Genomic DNA, 19,634 nt, shown 5'->3' with positions numbered 1-19,634 from the left:
CAGAGCTGAGGGATCCAGAAGCAGGGGCTGCTGGGCCCCCAACAGGGGCCTTAAACCCCAGGAGGGCATGGCCTCCTCCCAAGAGTGGGGTGAGCCCACCTTTTAGGGCCTCTGGATGGTCTGGAGACTTAACAAGGCACAACATAGGGGTGTCCATAACTTCCTATACCACCCCAAACTCCCAGGCCTCTCGGAGGGTCAGCACCCTCAGATCCAATGAACTAGGAGCGGAGAATGCTCTACTGCTGCCTCAGCAGACAGAGACCGACAGTGCCACCCAGGCAGGGAAGCCACCTGTGTCCCGTGTCTCCTCTTGAATCTGTCAGTGGGCCTGGCTGGGGGCAGTCACCTTGGCTTGTCCTACATGGGACAGACGCTCCACGGCCCTTCATCTGTGAACCAGGGAAAGCAGAGCAAGGTGGCTGTGGCCCTCAGGGCAGTCTCAGGGTGCTATAGGAGGTGCCACTGGGAGTCCAGACTACAGTTAACACTGAGGAGGCTAGGAGGCGGGTGCAGGAGAACAGCTGACAGCCAGTCTGGGAGCAGCCTGGCTGTTCCTGGGTGAGTAGGAAGCAGGCAAGGTCTGAGGGAGGGTGGTGGGGGAGTGGCACTTGGGACACCAGCTTTCAAAGTAGCTGTTGGTTGTGGGGGTACCCCAGACACTTTCTTACTTGCTTTCCAGGATCCTGGGACCCACACTCTCAAAGTTCTCCTCTACCCCATGAACACACCTAAGCTGCGAAACCCCGAGCAGCCCCTCCCTGCCCTGCTGTCTCACACCAGAACTATCTTGGCTCCAGCACAGTTGAAATCTTAGGGCCCCAGGCGCCACCTCCACGTCACGCCCTGGGATTTATTACCCAATAGGTGCAGAAACTTCTGGAAGACCTATCTTGTGTGCTTGGTGCTCAGCAGCAGCTGCAGCCCAGGCACTTAGACCTCTACTCTCTATATTCTATGTGAATAAACTGGACTAGCTCCATTCACCCTGGGAAAGCTTCATGGAGCTGTCACCCAAGTCAACCATATGAAGTTAGCAAGAGGAACAGAACCTGGCCGCACAATTCCGAAATGTATACGTCCTCACGCCACGTATATCCTTAAGGGAGAGCACTGAGACCAGGTCTCATCATGTAGCCTAGGTCAACCTCAAACTCACGTTCTTCATGCCTCTACCTCCAGACTGTTAGGGTGACGGGTGAACCACTCCAGTGTTAAAGGTTGCAGTGAGTTAGTCTCGAAGCTCACAAGACACTGGCCTGGGTCCTTCAGGGACCTGTCACATGTCCCACAGCAGAGGCAGCCCCAGTACCTTGACCCTGGTCTCCTGACCCACAATGGGTCTCTCAACCACCCTGCAATGGGTTGGAAGCTTCTGCCCCTCCCCCACTCTCTCTCCTCTTCACCTTTCTAAACAAACCTTCACTGGAGCCAAAGCAGGCTCCCATGTCTTGACTTTAGGTCTTCTATGTTGAGCTAACCTTACTTTATCAAGCTTTCAGGCTTTACCCAGGATGCTCCACTCTCTGGGAGCTGAGCCACCCTCTTTTCTGCCTTCCAGGATTCTCAGCATCTTTGGGGTACTAAGTATAAGAGTCAAGGTGGGCACCCAATAAACTCGGGTGGAAAATACACTGGAGAATGTCACAACTCTGCCACTGTCCAGAAGGGCCTGGCACGGTAGTGGCTGAACTGATAGCCAAAGGTCCAACTGGCAGGGACAACAGCCTCCTCCCTCCCAACACACGTTCTGCACTGGGCACACGCTCTAGAAGTCACTAGCAAGAGGAAGTCACAACTCTCCTAGATGCCACTGGGTTCATTGGGTCCCTGGGAGCCAGGCCAACCTTCCCACATGGAGGCAGAGACACAGAATCAGCCCCTCAGGTTGTTGGGGATTTTGACTCTGCCCAGGGCGGCTCAAAGGGGGAAGATCATCCACAGCCTAAGCAAGTTTGCATAATAAGAAAGCTTGGCTCATCCTTTGATAAAGAGGAGGCTCAGGGCTGGGGAGTCAGTTCACTGGGCCAAGGGCTTCCGGCACAAGCATGAGGATTGGAGTCGGATCCCTCAGAACCCACACTGAAAGACAGGTGTGTGGTGAGCCCTGGTAATCCCAGTAATCCCAGAACTGGGAAGGAGGCAGGTGGGTTCTTGTTCCTGGACAGCCAGCCTGGCTGAGTGGGTAAGCTCCAGGTAAAAGTGATGAGGCCTATGCCAAAATACAAAAATATAGCGAGATAGCCCCCAAGCTTGACACGCACATGCACATGTGTGTGTGTTGTGTGTGCACGCATACACATACACATGTACACACACTAAGCAGAAAAGCCAGGCACCCCTACAGAGATGTCAATCACCAAGCCACCAAGCTTATAGTTATGGGAGAAAGGCAGGGAGGAAAAACCCCCACAAGGTCTCTGAGCTAACCTTGGTGGAACCACAGAACATTTGGATCGAAGCAGAAAACCTGAGGTCACACAAGGCTGGCCATTCATTCATTCAAACATTAACCAAGTGAGCACCTAGGTCATTCCAGAATGGGGACACAGAAATTGATAAACCTTAGTGGCCACTGAGAAGGGCAGGCAGGACACTAACATCGCCACCGAACAGGAGGGCCAGCTACAGCCACATTCAGGGCCAGACCAGGCCAGGAGACCTGTGGGGCACTCTAGCTGGAGGAGGCTTGCCTGGCAGGACCTATCTTATCTCCCCCTCCAGTGGTGACAGGCACCTGGAAACTAGGCCTGGGAGATAAGAGGTCCTGATAAGGACAGAGTTCTGAGAGCGGTCCACTGTGAAAGCACAACTGTCCCCATGACCTCTGGTGACCAAGGCATGCTGGGGGCCCAGCACCCAAACGCAGGAAACCCTGCATGGTGGCACACCCCTGTCATTCCACCACATGGGGGGCTAAGGCAAGAGGCCAGCCTAGGTCACAGAATCACCAAAAAGGAGGCGGAGTTACAGCTCAGCTAGTGGGGTCCTCACTTAGCATGGGGTGCTTACTTAGCATGGACGAAGCCTTGGGCTCAGTCCCCAGGAGGATCAGAAATACAGACCATCCCTGGGCAGAGAGGGTAGTTTAGTCGAGTCCCTGCCTCAAATAACTCACAGATCAGGGTGAGATGTCAGTCCCAGGATGGGGACCTGCAATTGACTGAGTGTCAATTAGGAAGACTGAGTGTCAGTGACTTGGTATCGGTCCTCAAGTGGCCAGCACCTCAGGGTGCCCCCCCAACAGCTCTTGGCTTCAGGAAGATGCTAAGCAATTAGGAGGGGGCGGAGTCCAGAGCAAGAGCCACCCACTGTACACATATTAAAATATCTGTAGATGGTACCTAAGCCAGCTGCCCTAGCCCCACGGCTAGTCAATAGCCTTGTATCTTAAAGAAAAATTTAGTGTGTGGTGTGTGTGTGTGTGTGTGATGGCACAGTGCATGTGTAAAGGTCAGAGGTGACAGTTCTCTCCTTCTACCCTGTGGAGTTCAGGGACAGAACTCACACTGCCAAGGCTGACAGCAAGCATCTTGTTTTGTTTTTCGAGACGGGGCTTTTCTGTGTAGGCCTGGTTGTCCTGGAACTCACTCTGTAGTCCAGGCTGGCCTCAAACTCGGAGACCTGCCTGCCTCTGCCTCCTGAGGGCGGGGATTAAAGGAGGTGCACCACCACAACCCAGCATGACAGCAAGTATCTTGGCCCAGTGGGCCATCTCACCGGCCCCATGGGTTTGTGTCTTTCGCCACCCTTCCTAAAGGAAGCCAAGGCCCCAACCGCGGGAAGAAGTGAGCTGGGTACAATAGGAGGGTGAGCTCATCCTGCAGGGGTGGGCAGTGGCACCAGATGAGTGCGGACAGCAGCTCAGGGAGGCTGCAGGGAGATGAGATCAGGCTCCGTGGTCTTAGTCCAAAGCCCTCTTGACCAGGCTCCCAGCCTGGGATGGTGAGTTCCTCTGGATGCATAGCAGAGAGCAGACTGAAGAGGCTGGCGAACCACCAGCACCCTCACGCACCAAGGCAGGCTCAGCGTACAGCCAAGAGGGTGGGGTGGGGATTCCTGCAGCCACAGAAACCCTGCAGGCGGAGGTCTGCGGGGCAGAGTGCAGAAGCGCCCACCTCCCCAGATGCAGGTAGGAGCCCCAGCCCCACTCCACTCACAAAACGTAGAGCATGCAACTTCTGCACAGCAGCCACCCTGAGAAGTCGTCCTTGGGAAAGAGGCCAAGGCTCAGGAGTTCCTGAGGGCAGGTCTCTACCTGCCCAAGGAACAGAGCGGGCACTCAATAAACAAATCAAAGCTTGATGCTGGGAGCGGAGTCTGAAGAGGTGCCGGCTACAGGGGGAGTTGACTGGAAACACCTCTAAAGACCAAACTGGAGGAAGTCGGACACTCTTGGCGGAGGACCTGGCAATATTGGCCTAGTCTACGGTGAAGGGGATGGTGAAGGTGGGGGGGGGGGATGGTTAAGATGGGGGGATGGTAAGGAGGCAGGAGGCCCACCTAGCCTCTGCCCCAACAGTCAATGGGTTTTGCCTATTTGCATTAAAATAAAGCTTTCTTCCCACACACAGGGTCAGGGAGTGAGAGAGGAAGCCTAGAAACTTCCGGGGTGGTGTGGGAAAGCAGATAGAGACTGTGCTGTGTGGGGAATGGGAGAGCGGAAATGGAGCCTCGGTGCCGGCTTCCTAGAGACCTTTGACACAGGCAGGGAATCTGTGCCGCCCCCAGGCCGCGGGGCCCTCTCTGTACAAGGGGGCCTCGGCCCCGAGCAGAGCCACCATATCTGACAAGAGCATTGACATAACAGGAAGTTGGGGAGGATATTGTGGCAGGGAAGGGAGGGGGTGGGGAGCACAGGCAACAGTACTGGGGTTGCCCAATGAGTAGCGGGCTCCTGCGGCAAGGTCCCAGAGCCCTTCCCACAGCTAGGGATAGCGGGTCTGGGGCTCAGAAGACACCATAGGCCCAAGAAGGCTCCTCCTGGACTTGGCATGATGGGACTTGTCTCACACTTGCTACATGTGGCCCTGGGAATCCGGCCTCCTCCTCACAGGAGCTGGCTTCCACCTAGGGTCGTCACCACCCCACACACAGTAGGTTCTTCTTCGTACCAGCTCAGCTGTCACCGTGATGGCCCACAGGGGCTACCCCGTAGAAACAGTAGATGGCACAGAACCTGGGGTGAACCAATATGGAAATGACCAGTGGTCTGAAGGGACGGGCCAGGTCAGTCACAACTCAGGACCCCATTTTGGGTCCTACCCAGGCATTGTGCTACACACCTATAAATCCCTGCATTCAGGAGGCTGAGGCAGTAGGACTGCTATGAGTTCAAAGCTTCCTTCTGTAGCTACCCCATACCACAAAAGAGACCCAAGAAGAGAAGGATGAGCCACCTTTCCAAGCAGGCCTCGGGTGGAGGCTGGCTGCCTATCCAGAGGTTTAATAAGCACATTTTCCCTATTTGCTGAAAAGGAGCCCCTGGCTGCCAAGGGAAGCTGAGCAAGGCGAGTGATAGACATCGTGTAGAAATGCCCCAAGAGCCCCATGAAGCTAGAAGCCAAGTGTGAATGAAGGAGACCCCACACCATTGCCGAGAACGTTGCTGTCCCCTGGATTTTCCACATGAGATCCCAACCAAATTCCATCTCTGCCCAACACAGAGTGGCCAGAACCCGCTCCTGAGCTTTTTCCCGGCGGTCCATTTTTCTCAAAGAAAGGAATCTCACACTTCTCTCGGGGAGCAGACATACTGCTCCCCAGGCCTCTGACCAAGAACCGGCAGCTTTTCCTAAGAACTGGGGTGGGGGTGGGGGGTGCTTAGGCGGTCTTCAGGCATTTGCTGCTGTCCCTCTGTGTTTGGGTGCCAGCGACCACTCTCTGTGCTGGCTGGGGTCCCTCGCATGGTCTTAGCTGCAAACCCTGCTTGAGGACACTGCCTGCCCTGGCTCTGACACACAGCACAGGTTCCAACACATGGCTCCAGAAGGCAGACACCCCCATCGCACATTCTCTAGCAAAACAGATGCATACCAAACCCCCACCCCACCCAGCAACACCCTCCTGGGCTCAGCACACATCTCAAGAACCCCAAGCCAATGGGCGGTACACATATTTGATGGTGGGGTACCCATCACGGTTCACCCCTGCGGTCTCTGGTTTGCCACCTTTCTAAGAGCTGGCAATAACTAATTTCCAGCCAGCGCTGGAAGCCGCCCACTCTTAGAAGCTGATAACTCTGGGTAGAGAGATTTTTGCAAGAAGCATCCAGTTCACCTCTCCTTCTGCCCTGGCTGGATATCAGAAGCCCCTTGTGGGGGCAACGTGCTTCAAGACACTCCCATCACTCAGCAGAGTTGGCCAAACGTTTACAAAAAGATAGCTGTGACCACACAATGTCCCTTTTTCTTCTATTCTGCGATCGAAAATCTGGTTCCCGCGTGGAGACCCGGCATCCCGCCACCCATTCTCCTAGGAACCCAGGACTGAGCTGCCAGCCAGAGCCCCCAGGCTCCAAGGCTACCTGGATCCCAGTCCCACTGCACCCATCGGGGCCAGCCAGGCGGGCCCCACCACCTGAAGGCCCCCGGAGCAGGCTGTGAGAGGGTGGAAGAACAAAGAGCGAGGACTCACCCCAGCAGCTGAAAGTCGGGCTGCCTGGACGCTGGAGCGCTGCGGCCCGCCCACCGGGTCACATGGCTCGGAGCCGAGCAGAGGATCAAAGGGGCTTTGTGGCCTCGGAACAAGGAGCCTCCCAGAGTGTGGGGCAGAGAGGTAGGAGGGCTCAGGACGGCCTGCAGAGGGAGGCTTGTTGGGGAACTGCTCCGAGGGGCAGGGCGAGGGGACGAGGAGGCGGGGAGAGGCGCACCGGCTGCAGGCGACAGCGGCAGGGTGAGCCTAAGGCCTCCGCGCTCAACACACCAAGGAGCAGTCTGGGCCACTAAGAGGAAAATGACAGGGTACACAGGATGGACCTTGGAGCCGTGCGGCCCTAGCCTTTAACCTGTGTTTGCCCAAATCTGTGCCAGCCCAGAACCATGCAACCTCTTCCAAGCCAGGATGGCTTTCCATTGACCCTGGGCATGGTACCCGGCCTGGCTCCACCCCATACCCGGTCAGATAACAGGCACGCACCTTGGTTTTCAAGCAGCCTTCTGTGTTTTGGTAGGGCTCACCTCCTTCTCTGAAGCCCTGACTCCCAGAGGCTTCTGGGAAACTGAGACAGCACAGGCACCCTGCTTAAGAGGGCTCTGCTGGCTGCAACCAAAGGAGGGGGAAGCAGGAGAAAAAGGCAAGACCCCGGGGGCTGGGGCTGGGTTGGGGCTGGGCCGGGGCTGGCTCACCCTGACTCTCTGCTCTGGAGCCTCAGGGACTCCGAATGTATTCTGACGCCTGCTTCTTCCCACTGCTCCCGATCCTCCTTGGGGGCTGGGCAATGAGTCAGTAGTCTGCCCCTCCCACTCCTTACAGACCCCTGTGATGTTCTGGGACCCTGAGAGTGATGAGCCAGGGGGTCCAAAGATAAGAGCTGACACTTCTGGGGCTGGGGCTAGGGCTGGGCCTGGAGGATGGGATCTGCCAGACCCCATAACCTCTGACCTGGAATGAGTCACTCCCAGGCTCAGGCATGGCCACTGTGGCCCTAGGCCAGCTCCCACACTGAGAGTGCTGGGGTGGGATTGGAGGTTTGCTCAGAGCAGGGAGCAATTAGTTCAAGTGGAGAGGAGCCTCTGGTAACTCTGGAGGGGCCTCAGGGCCAGTGACAGATTTCCCCATGTGACTTCAGTGTCCCAGTCTTCAGGAACAACTGTCCCAAAGGCTCCCCGAGATATGCACACAATCATATTCCACCCCCGTCCAGCTCTGTTCTACCAGTGAAACACAGAACCCCCAGGCCTCTGGGCCATCATGCAGATCTTGGGAATCTGTCTTCCCTGTTTGGAGCTGATACACCAACTCCAGTCACAGCTAGAACAGCGGGTCCCTTCAAACCAGGAGACGCTCCCTGTCTAACTTCTGTCTAACTTCCTCCCACCCTCCTGTCATCAAACCCTGGCAGTCCGTACAGAAAAAGATGGCGCGGGGTGCGGGAGGATGGATTCCTATCAACCCACGTCAAAGTTGAGCACCCACTGTCCTGCTGACTCTCCCTCTTGGGGACACAGAGCTTCCTCCCTCCAGAGCCTCTCTAAGGCCCCCTGTGGCAGCTCTGGAGATTCCAGGCCTGGGAAGTGAGCGGCACAGAGCACCTCCTACTGCTCTGACCCTCATCTAGCGCCATTAAATGGGGGTCTCCAGATCATGAAGGGGGCCCCAGGCCATAAAGGGTCGCTTTCCCAAACGTCCATCCGTCCATCCACAAGTTGAGAGGTTCTCGGCTCTCCCTGACTGTGATCCAAATACCATCGGGCCCTCTGGCACAAAGCCCAAGATGCAAGTTACAGAAGGAGCCTTACACTTCCAGCTACCACAGGGGGAAACTGTGAGGAATCACGTGCCCTGTTTTAATTGATCTCACAAAGCCAAAATATCATCAGTTCAAGATGTCATTGACATGAAAATGGCAGCGATATTTCACACACTTCTTCCTTTCCGTGCCAAGATCCTGAAATCCAGAATGCATCTGACTGACTCCTCTGGTACACCCTCAGCGGCAACCAGGCCTGTGTCAGGGGCATGACAGCCCTGTGTGCTGGACAGGCGGGCATGACGGCACCCTGTCACTCTTCTCACTGCAAGGTCACTGATTCACGAGTGTACTTGGAGTCCCTGGTCACTTCTAGAACCAGATTTACAAGCCACATTTGGGGTGAGGAGACACAGCCCACCGAAACACAGGTCTCCCGTAAAAACACATCGAGGGACTGGAAGGATGCGTACTGTGAGCCTGGCAGTAGTGGTGCACACCTTTAGTCCCAGCACTTGGAGGCAGAGGCAGGCAGATTTCAGTGGGTTTGAGCCCAGCCTGGTCTACAGAGCGAGGTCCAGGACAGCCAGGGCTACACAGAGAAACCCTGACTTGGAAAACCAGAGGGGGGGGGGGCGGGGAAGCACACTTCGGTCCAGAAGGAAAACCTGAGTTTGGTTCCCAGCACCCATGTCAAGCAGTTCACAACTGCCTAAAACTTCAGCTCCAAGGGGATCTGACTTCTCTGTTCTCTCCAGGCATCTGCACTCATGTGCATGTACCCACTAACACATCTGTACTCATGTGCATGTACACACTTACACACATTTGCACTCATGTGCATGTACCCACTTACACACATCTGCACTCATGTGCATGTACACACTTACATACACCTGCACTCACGTGCATGTACCCACTTACACACATCTGCACCCATGTACATGTATCCACTAACACATCTACACTCATGTGCATGTACCCACTTACCCACATCTGCACCCATGTGCATGCACACACACACATCTGCACTCATGTGCATGTACCCACTTACCCACATCTGCACCCATGTGCATGCACACACACACATCTGCACTCATGTGCATGTACCCACTTACCCACATCTGCACCCATGTGCATGTACACACTTACACACATCTGCACTCATGTGCATGTACCCACTTACACACATCTGCACTCATGTGCATGTACACACTTACACACATCTGCACTCATGTGCATGCACCCACTTACACACATATGCACTCATTTGCATGCACCCACTTACACATCTGCACTCATGAGCATGTACACACTTACACACACCTGCACTCATGTGCATGTACACACACACACCTGCACTCATGTGCATGTACCCATTTACACATCTGCACTCATGTGCATGGGCTATGCGAGACAGTCTCAAACACAGACCCCAGAGCAGTGTCCCCAAGTTCACTGTCAGGAAGGAGAGTTTCTCTTAAGGAGTCAACTCAATGAATGCCTGGCCACATACCCTGCAGACTGTGCCAAAGACACCATCAGCTCTCTACTGGATGGCCCTAGCGTTCATACGAGCTTGAAGGGACGATTAACCCAAGTCACGGGGGCGGGGGCAGCTGCTGGCCTGACTCACTGCATGTTCCCCGGTGTGGAGCTCAGAACTTTTTTTGAGTAGACACCCCTAAAACTTGGATCTGATGAAGACTTGGGGGTGAGGAAGATACCTGGGGTCATGTACAACTGGATTCAGAAAGCAAGTGGGCACTCGGGCCAAGACCCCTAGAAAAGAGCTAGAGAGGAAGGGGTGACGGACACCCAGGCTACTTCCACCCCTGGCCTTCCGGAGCCCGGGTCTCCATCCACACATTGGCTTCCGCCCCATGGGTATCCTTCCAACCGCCAACTCATCAAGCTGTGTTTATTTATTCTAAAGTCACATAGGAGCACACTTTAAAAAGAATTCAGAGAGAGAGAGAGAAAGCAGACTAGTGGCGGCCAAGGGTGAGGGGTTGACATGGGGCTGGCTCCTTAAGATGTGGGGTTTCCAGAGCGGTGATGAAAAGATGCTGGCACCAGAACGGTGCTGGCTGCGCGGTACTCAGGCCACGTCTGCTATGGGCAGGGGTGGGGTGGGGGGACTATGGGCAGGGGTGGGGTGGGGTGGAAGGAGTATGGGCAGGGGTGGGGTGGGGGGAGTATGAGAAGGGGCGGGGTGGGGGAGACCCGTTTACATTCCCCGTGCACTGTCAGCCCGAGATAGCCTCAAACCCCAGGTCCTCCCGCCTCAGCCTGCCTGGTGCCATGGTGACAGGTGTATATCACCCCGCCCAGGTAGAAATATATGTGAATATGGGGCTGAGAATATGGCTGAGTTGGCAGGATGCTTGCCTGGCATACACAGAGCCATAGGTCCAATTCCCCAGTACCATGGTAACCCAGCTGTGGTGGCAAATAACAGAAGCAGGAGGATTAGAGTTCAAGGTCATCCTTGGAGGAAAGCCTGGGCAACACGTGAGACTATATCTTTAAAAATATTTTTAAAGACTTAAATATATTATTTTTTTCCTCTTTTTGGCCCAATGTATTTTAACATTTTATGTCTTAAAGCTATAATGCCTTGAGACACAGCAGAATGACCGGTGTCCTGCCCTCGGCCTGAAGGGCGCTGTGACTTCACCTGACAAGGTGACTTTTGGATCTGAATGCAGACAGCGGCACAGAGTGACCAGATGGGCCAGATGCCAGCACAGCTGTCCTGACCTGAAAGAGAGAGAGGAGGTTTGATCACAGGGTATGAGGTGACCAGGAAGTGACAGAGGCAGAGATTTGAACAATGTGGCCACAAGCCAAGGTGTGCCAACAGCCACAGGAGCAAGAAGAGGCCAGGGACAGATCTCTGGAGCCTTCTGTAGGAGCCCACACTTTGGCATGGGTCCTGTGGGCCGGTTTAACACAGTAATGTCTGGTGCTGCAAGCTGCACAATTTCTGCACTCACGTCAGCAGCCATAGAAACTAATATGACCCTCTAGCCCCTTTGATCCACAGAACTTAAATGTTAGCCCACAGGGGAGGTACACACTCAAGCAGTGCAGCAGGATGCCATCCTTCAAGCTCCTGAGTGGACTCCTGGGATAGTCCCAAGCCTGGTCCACATCCGACAAGTCTTACCCTAAAGCAGAGAAAGCCCCTAATCTTCTACCAGGCACTTGGCTGAAAAAGCCCCCCTTTGAGTCTTTGTCTATGCTCTCCTGGTGGGAGCAGCACCCACAGTCCTTCTTGGTGACAGCAGGGACTTCCACCTCCTCTGAAAAACCGATGTGAAGACGAGGCCATTTCAGAGGTTGACACCTGCCAGGAAGTGCAAGACACCCACACTTTGCTCTATATGCAGAATCAAGCCAGCAGGAAAGAGGGATGAACGCACATGTGTGAGCGCGGCACACGTGTGGACACACACACACACACACACACACACACATTCTCTCCCAGTAGGCACCTGGCTTAGACAGAGCTCACCCTCCTGCCAACCACCTTCCATCCACCCAGGCAACAGTTCACACGTGCGGCAGATGCTTCCAAACAAATGCCCAGAAAAATATCCCTCCCGCCCGCCCCTCTGAGGCTCTAGTGCAGGAGGCCAGGGGCAAGGCTGGCACTTGCAAGTGGGCTGTGTGGCACTATGGGTGCCCCAGGGGTCCGTCGTGTGCCTCCTATACCACCAAAAGCTGCACGGAACACCCTGCCAAAAGGCTTTGAGGCGGTGCTAGGAAGGGAGAGGCCCCAGGACGTGTCTCGCCAATGCAAACAGTGGGCCCGGGTGAAGCTATGCTGCCCCAATCTCCAGAGCTGAGTGGCCCGCTCTTGCTCTTCCAAGTGTTGATTCTTAAGAGCCCACTCATGTCCCCTCTTCCTAGCGCCCACTCACTCTTGGCCCTGGCCATCTGGCCTCTGCCAACCACACATCTTCAGGGCTCTGGAGGATTCCTCATGGCCCATCTCAGTCCACGCCCACAGATCCTGAGGACAGCCCTTGAAGGACCCTTCCTGGGACCTATTTCCCTTTCGCTTTTCAACGTGGCTTCCTGGGGTGACCTCCCCTCTGCCTCCTTCATGTGTCTGGTTCCAAGCCCTTCCTAGCTTGGACCCATCTCTCCACACCCCTCCTCCCTCCACAGGTCCTGCTCTTAACCCACATGCCTGAGATCCCAGCTTTGGCTGCCCGTGCCCTGCTTTCTCCCACCTCAGTCCCAAGACTCTACCCATCCTCTCAGGTCCCAGGGCCCTGTCCTGCCAGCCCTAATGCGCTTAGCTTTTCCAGTGTTACAGCTGCCCTTTCCTGCCACACCCCGTACAGTTGGTGGCAATACCCATTCCGCAATCCCTCGGTGTTGTCTACTTCCCGTCTTCCTCCTTTTCCCATACAACTTCTACAGCAGAACTCTTCCTTGGGGCTGAGCGCCCCTGTACCCCGGTTCATCCAACCTCAGCCTGTGCTGTTTTCTAAGAACACACACTGCACTACTCCTCAGCTGGGCTCCATGGTTTCCCAGACACCACCACCTCCAGGATGCCCTCCCTGTGTTCACAAGCACAGGTGACATTCCCCACCCCGAACCTGGGTCCCTCCACAGCCTGGAGGACTTGCTGCTGACTCTACAGGCCCTGTCCCCTCCTGGTCTCCTTGGTAACCACAGGGCAGGATAGGCCCATTTCCGCTTTTCTAAGAAGTCCCACCCTTCCCCTCATCAGAAAGTAGCACCCAGATGCATGCAGGCCTTGGTGGTGCACACCTGCAATCCCAGAATGCGACAAGCCGAGGCAGGAGGACTGAGTTCTAAAACCAGCCTGCACTGCACTGTAGGACCATCTCGAACACAGAGAGCTGGATAGGTTGTGTCTTCTGTCATTCCGTGCTATCTTTTTGTCTTGTTTTGTTTTTGAGATGGGGTTTCTCTGTGTAGCCCTGGAATTCAGGTTGTACTGGAAATCACTCTATAGACCAGGCTGGCCTCAAACTCACGGAGATCTGCCCACCTCTGCCTCCCCAGGGCTGGGATTAAAGGGCTGTGCCACCACCGCCTGGCAACTCTATGCTATCTCAGCCTGAAGCGTGACCCTGGTTCCAGCCTCTGCCACTCCCTCCCTTGGGCCCTTCACCTCACCCCAAGCAAATGCAGCCAAAAAACCCACCAGACCTTCCTATTTCCAAGGCGACAAGTCCCAAAGCACCCAGGTGTTCAGCCCTGTGGGCTCCTGGGCGCCAAGAGAGGATTGGCAGGCTGGGTACACCAGGCTGCTGCCAGGGAAGCTCCTAGTCTTCCCACCCTGCAGCTAGTACAGTACCCACACACACACTTGAAGTCCTCAGATGCTGGATTTTAGGCCAAACTCTATTTTGGTGTTTCTGATGGCACCCCAGGCCCAGGAGATGGGGAGGGGGTAGAAAGGGCAAGCTATTTATTTGTCTTCTAAAAATGGGTTCAGTATAGCCCCACTCTCATTCTGAAGAGCATAGCACTGTCCATGTAACACAGGGAGTGGGACCCCCACCTGTGGGGGAGTGGACCCCAGTACCTGTCATCCACCTAGTCCCTAATGTGTAGCTGGGATTGAGAATCGATGACTTAGGACCAAATGTGGGCACACGCACTTCTAACGGCTGAGTGTGCTGAGACCCGAGGGGGATGGTGTTGTTTCAGAGTGGCCACACTCACCACCTCCCCTTCAGATAATCTCGTATCCTTTGGGCAAGTTGCGCCCTGGCATGGGGCTACTGATCCTGTTCATGAGCTACCAAGGTACATGAGAATTCTAGCTGGGCAAGCATCCTAATCTCTAAGAGGGGGGTTCTCGTTTGCTAAGGAGGAAGAGGGATACCCGGGAGAGTGGGAAGATGGCACGGGCAGACTGGCTTAGCAGAGGATCCCAGAGGAGCAGTCTCCTGGGCTGGCGAGGAGGTGGAGGGTGTGGTCACAGGCAGCTGGAAAGAAGGGAGCGACCACCACTGGGCACAGACCGAGGCTCCCTGCTGCAAGAAAGGAATAAGCAGAAACTGCTACTGCCTGCCAGCTATGCTTGTCTGTGCTTGAAACCGTGGTGTCGCACGCAAAAGGTCTTCTGGGCACGTTTTCTCTGCAATCCATGTTAACACCGTCAGCACTGGGAGAATTTTATCCTCGCGTACAAAGGCTAGGGCCCTGGGTACCTCACAGACACAAGCCCTCACACGAAGGCCAAGATGGGAAGCTGAGAAGATGGCTCGGAGGGTAGAGCACTTGCTGCAAAACCGTGAGGACCTGAGTTTGAATCCCCAGCACCGACATGAGAGGTCACATGGGCTCCAGTGCTGTGGGAGGCACGGACAGGAGGATCGTGGGGCTTCCTGGCCGCTGGCCCAGCTCCAGGCTCGGTGAGAGAGCATAGAGAGAGGCAGAACATCCTCCTCTGGCCTCCACACACACATGCAGGCACCGTGCACAGCTGAAAGTCAAGACTAAGCGGCATGACATGGTCACCTGCAGCTCCTGGCTAGGGCCTGTGGTACAAAGAACAGCCAGAGTCCCGGAATCCAGTGCCCCTTCGGAAGCAGACCTCACACACAATACACTTGAAAGGCCTTTACAAGCCATAGAGAAGCCATTCCAGGGTCCCTGAGAGGAGGAAGAGGGGAAAGTAGGAGGCTGCAGACATGGGCAATGGCACGTCCAGTCTGGGGCACGAGGATTACAGAGGCTGGACAGCAGGGAGCTGCTCCATCCATACCCACTCAGCTCAGTGAAAGACTGACTTTTGGCCACAGGCAAGAGCCTGGAGAAGGGAGGAAGGGACCAAGAGAACCCCCTGCTACAGGCTCAGCATCCAGCCGGAGGAGCCAGCACTATTCCACTGCATGCTTGGTCAGGGATGGAGGGGGAATAAGAGGGTCGCGGTCTGCTCACACTGTCGTCCTGGGACCCGCACACTGCCAGGTAGAAGAGCACTGCAGATGAGGAGCAGGAAATCAGTGGGGGCCGTGCCCTTTGCATGACCCTGGGTATATAATCACGAATCTGAAAGTCCACACTGCCGAAAGAGAAACAGGTGGCCAGCCCACCCTCACCTCCATCTGCGAAAAGGGAACTAACAGTTTTGTTCCCAGTTTCTTTCCCACTGGGGTGCGGGGGGTGGGGGAACATGTTCTTCGCTGGCAGAATCTAGAAGCATCTAGAATCTTCCAGAGCTGTAGCCCTGCCGGCGAATGCCTCCAGGCGTTCCAGAACAGGATCACCTCCCTGGCTGTGTGTTTCCGGTCATACACTCGGTGACTCAGTGGTGACAGAGACAACGGTGTGTTATCTTCCTGAGCCAGGGGTCGGTCAGAAGTCGAACTAGGTCAGGGTGTCCACAGGCCTCTCCTCGCTTGAGCTTCTGGGGTTGAATCTGTTTTCTGGCCTTTTCTACCTCAACTTCCTGGTTCTTGATCCTCCCTTTTCCTTCGGCCTGGCCTTTCTCACACCGCACTCCAGGACACTTCCCACTCCGAAGGACCCTTGGGTGGCATTAGACCCATGTGCATCTCCCTCAGGAACCCCATGAAGCATGCTTTTGCCTCACACCCGGCCACTGAAGCATGGCCACGGGCAACTCTGATCCCAGTAGACATGTAAGGGTTGGACCACAGACCTGAGTCTGTCTACTTGGACTCCAATCCCTGCTATCTCTAAGATGAGGAGCGGTATGTCACTCCTCATTGCTGCTGTGTGGAACAGAGCATAGGACAGATCTGTCACCATCTATCTGTCCCTTGGTCTCAAAGTGCCTCTCAAACCTCACCAACTTTTCTCTTGGTCACCTGGCGAGGCACCCACAGGCAGGGTGTATCCCATGAGCACCTGAGCCCCCTACCCGTGGGCAGTTAGAGCCCCATACACCATACAGTGAGCAGATACCGCGGGCTCCTCAGCCAGGACATGCCAGAATGAGACAGAGGCAGGATAGAAAACCAGGCCAGAAAGCCAGGCGACATTGGGAGGGGAGGGAGCCCTCCCTCTGGAGTCTGCAGTCTCCGGTTCAAAATTTCTGCCCAATTAACAACATTGCAATGATGGGTTTAGCAGGGAGACCACATTCTTTTTATAGGGAGATATTTTCGTGTAAGAATGTGAAGATAGCAACGAGACATGCTTCAGGCCTGAGCGCAGACGCCCTTTGAGTATGGCCCGACCCTGTTCCCAGAAGTGAACCCCCAAATTTCTGGGAATCTCACAGGCAAGACTAAGAACTCCATTTACAGTAAAAACTCACTTAACTCAGGCATCCCTGCGGTGACCTGGTGACCCGTTATCAGCTGTAACCTACAGCACCTGCAAAGCCACACCGAGAACTCACCTCAGTTCCTTCCCACAAAAGCCATACACCTCGCTATCAGGAAGAGAGCTAGGCAGGGCCCTCTTGAGTAGCCCACAACCCCCGACTGAGGACCTGTGTTCGGTTCACTGATAAAGTCTTAATGAACTCTAATTCACATAGGCTCGGCTGGGAGTGGTGACGCACGACTTCAATGCCAGAACTCAGGAGGCAGAGGCAGGCGGATCTCTACAGAGTAAGTTCTAGGACAGCCGGAATTACATAGTGAGACCCTGCCCAGAAAAAAAAAAAATCGCCATTAGTATTAGTCAGCATCCAGCACACACTAGCGGCTCCCAATGTGACCTCTGACCTGGGGCAGGCCCTGGAAGATGCTGCCTCAGGGGCCTGGCTGCCCCAAGGGCAGGAGGGGCAGGCCCACAGGTGTATAGCAGGATAGACCTGGGAGACAGTGAGGCCCCGGGCAGAGAGATGGCTCAGTAGGTAAAGGGCTTCCTGCACCAGCCTGGTGACCTGAATTCAACTCCTGGGACCTACATAAAGATGGACAGAGAGCTGACTCTACAAAACTGCCCTCTGACCTCCATGTGTGTGCCATGGCATGTGCATGCATGCACACACATATCTACACGCTAATAATGATAATAAATGCATAAAGGGGTTTAAAGGAGTCTTCTGTGCTGGAGGGACGGCTCAGAGGTAAAGAGCACCGGCTGCCCTAGCACAGGATCCAAGTTCAGTACCCAGCACCCACATGGCGGCTCTCCACACCTGTCTCAGAGCCCCCCCCCCCCCGCCCAGATCCAGGGGATCCAATGCCCTTTTTTGACCTCTGTGGGTCTTAGGCAGGCATGTGGTGCTTAACACACATTAAATAAGCATAACTAAATCTTTAGAGGGAGAGAGAGAGAGGGAGCCTCCCTACAGACAGCCTCCACTCTGGATCTGTGAGTCCCTCAGGCTCCACCAGGCTCTCTGCCGGTGCCGGTGCCGGTGCAGCAATGGTGACTGGAGGACCCTCACTGGAACCATTGGGAGGCTCCTCCCCTCATCCGTCCCAGACAGAGAGGCCTCAGGTCCCACTGGAGAGACCCCAAGAGAACAAATGTGGCCTTCCTGCGTGGGGGTGGAGACAGCCTCTCCCAGCCCTGCTCTCTGACTCCCCACAGAGGTCCGGCTGGGGCAGGGCAGTGTCTGCTCCCGGCCAGGGCTACGGCTCACTTCTCCCTGTCTCTGGCCTTCCAACCACTTCTGCAGCAGGCCTTACTGGGGCTGGATGGCTGAGATGTAACCCAGGAGCTCTGAGCTACATGAGAGAGGCATCAAAGCCGGACTGTGTGACCTCAGAAAAGTTACTTTGCCACTCTGGGCCTGTTTCCTAGAGGTTGTCTTCTATAACCTATGTGTGCTGGAGTCTCCTCCAGGGTGCCTCGGTCCTACACCCTACATTCGCTCCACAGCACAATCAAGGCTTCTAGAATCCCCACCCACGCTTCCTCTAGGTAATGACATTTGGGCTTTGGGCGTCCCCCCTCCCCCCAACCCCGCCCTTCAGTGCCCTGTCCAGTCTGGAGCCCGCTGTGTAGTCCATGGGTGTAGTCACACCATGCCCTCAGGACTTGCTGCAGCTCGGCCCCAACCCAGCAGCCCCGGCCTTCTCCGGGGTCAGCCCCAAGGCTGCAGGAAGCCTAGCGGCTTTCAGTTACTTCCAAGATAGAGGAGCTGATGCTCCTCCTCCGCACCCTCCTAAGCTTAGCCTCCACCCATGGGGCCACTGCAGCCCAACAGGCAGTAGGTGGCAGAGGCCAGAAAGGTCAGGCCACACCCCTGCAGGGAAGACAGCTGCTTCAAGCACAGGAAAAGGAAAGAGGGGAAGCGGGGACCCTCCCCTTCCCTCAGTCACTGGTGGCATCTAGGCCTCTTCTCCAGGAGGCCCCACCTCCGTCCTACCTCAGGAGATTTCTCTGCCCAGCCCCAGTAATGAATCCCACATTGACTGGCTCCCTCCCCTCTGCCCTCGGTCCTCTCAACAGCTGGCCCACAGAAGGTGCTGGAGCTGAGGTGGAGAGGAGCTTGTAGAGTCCCACATCCCGCCCACCCGCCCTTCCTCTGCAGATAAGGCCTCTCTGTTCTGGCCCTGGTCCTGGGAAAGCTGGGGCATTGGGGGGGGGGCACGTTAACCCCTTCATGAGAGCCACATCTTCAAGGCTTTCTGGTCCCAGCAAAGGTGCAAACCATCAGAGCAGAGACAGCAGTGAGCACCAGGAACACATGTCCTGCAACAAAGGCAGGTGACAAATGCCAGGTGACAAATGGCCAGGGAAGGGATTCAAATTTAAACTATCCATTTGCCTTACCCAACAGCTGTGTGTTCTTAGAGGACTTGTTTAACCTCTCTGTGCCTTCTGTTCTTTCTCTGTGAAACGTTGATAATGGTAAGAACCAGCATGACAGGGCTGACGGACTCAAGGAAATTCTGACTTTAGGACATTCTGGGGCCACAGGAAGCTCTAGTTACCATAGCCACTTGACTATGATGGATCACGTCTCAGGTCAGAAGCTCAGCAGCGTTGGCTCGGTTAGCGCTTGGATGGGCAACTGTCCGGCAGCCAAGGGTAAGTCCTGCTTCCTGTCAGCCCTGTCCCCTCCGGCAGCAACAGAAGCTGGACTTCAGTCTTGGTTGCAGAAGGTGACCTTTCTCTGAGTCAGAGAGCACAGGGACCCCTGGGGCTGTTCCAGTGTCCGGATGTGAGGAGGCTGTGTGACCACTCTGACCTCCTAAAAACCCTCTTCTCTCCCCTGCTCCAGATCTAGCCATGGAGCCCATGGCAGCCTGAGCCCTGACCCTGTAGGGTACAGGGCTGTCTTGCATTT

At 55.4% G+C, this 19,634-nt stretch overlaps 1 protein-coding gene across 5 annotated transcripts in view; it reads right to left on the bottom strand.

Annotated features, from left to right (window-relative positions):
- Nucleotides 1-19,634, bottom strand: part of Septin9 (septin 9) — a 160,741-nt gene that overhangs the window by 25,551 nt on the left and 115,556 nt on the right. Inside the window, exon 1 of one of the 5 annotated variants that reach the window (XM_057773860.1) lies at nucleotides 7,138-7,361. The exons of 3 other annotated variants lie outside the window; for them this stretch is intronic. The gene's annotated coding sequence lies outside the window, so the exon portion shown is untranslated. Of the gene's footprint in view, nucleotides 1-6,636; nucleotides 6,798-7,137; nucleotides 7,362-19,634 lie in introns of those variants that run through there. One more of the 5 variants, XM_057773859.1, reaches the window with a different exon arrangement.

The sequence above is a fragment of the Chionomys nivalis genome, chromosome 7, assembly GCF_950005125.1.
Source record: "Chionomys nivalis chromosome 7, mChiNiv1.1, whole genome shotgun sequence".
In the NCBI taxonomy this organism is placed as follows: Eukaryota; Metazoa; Chordata; class Mammalia; order Rodentia; family Cricetidae; genus Chionomys; species Chionomys nivalis.
This window is presented reverse-complemented; position numbering and strand designations above follow the sequence as displayed.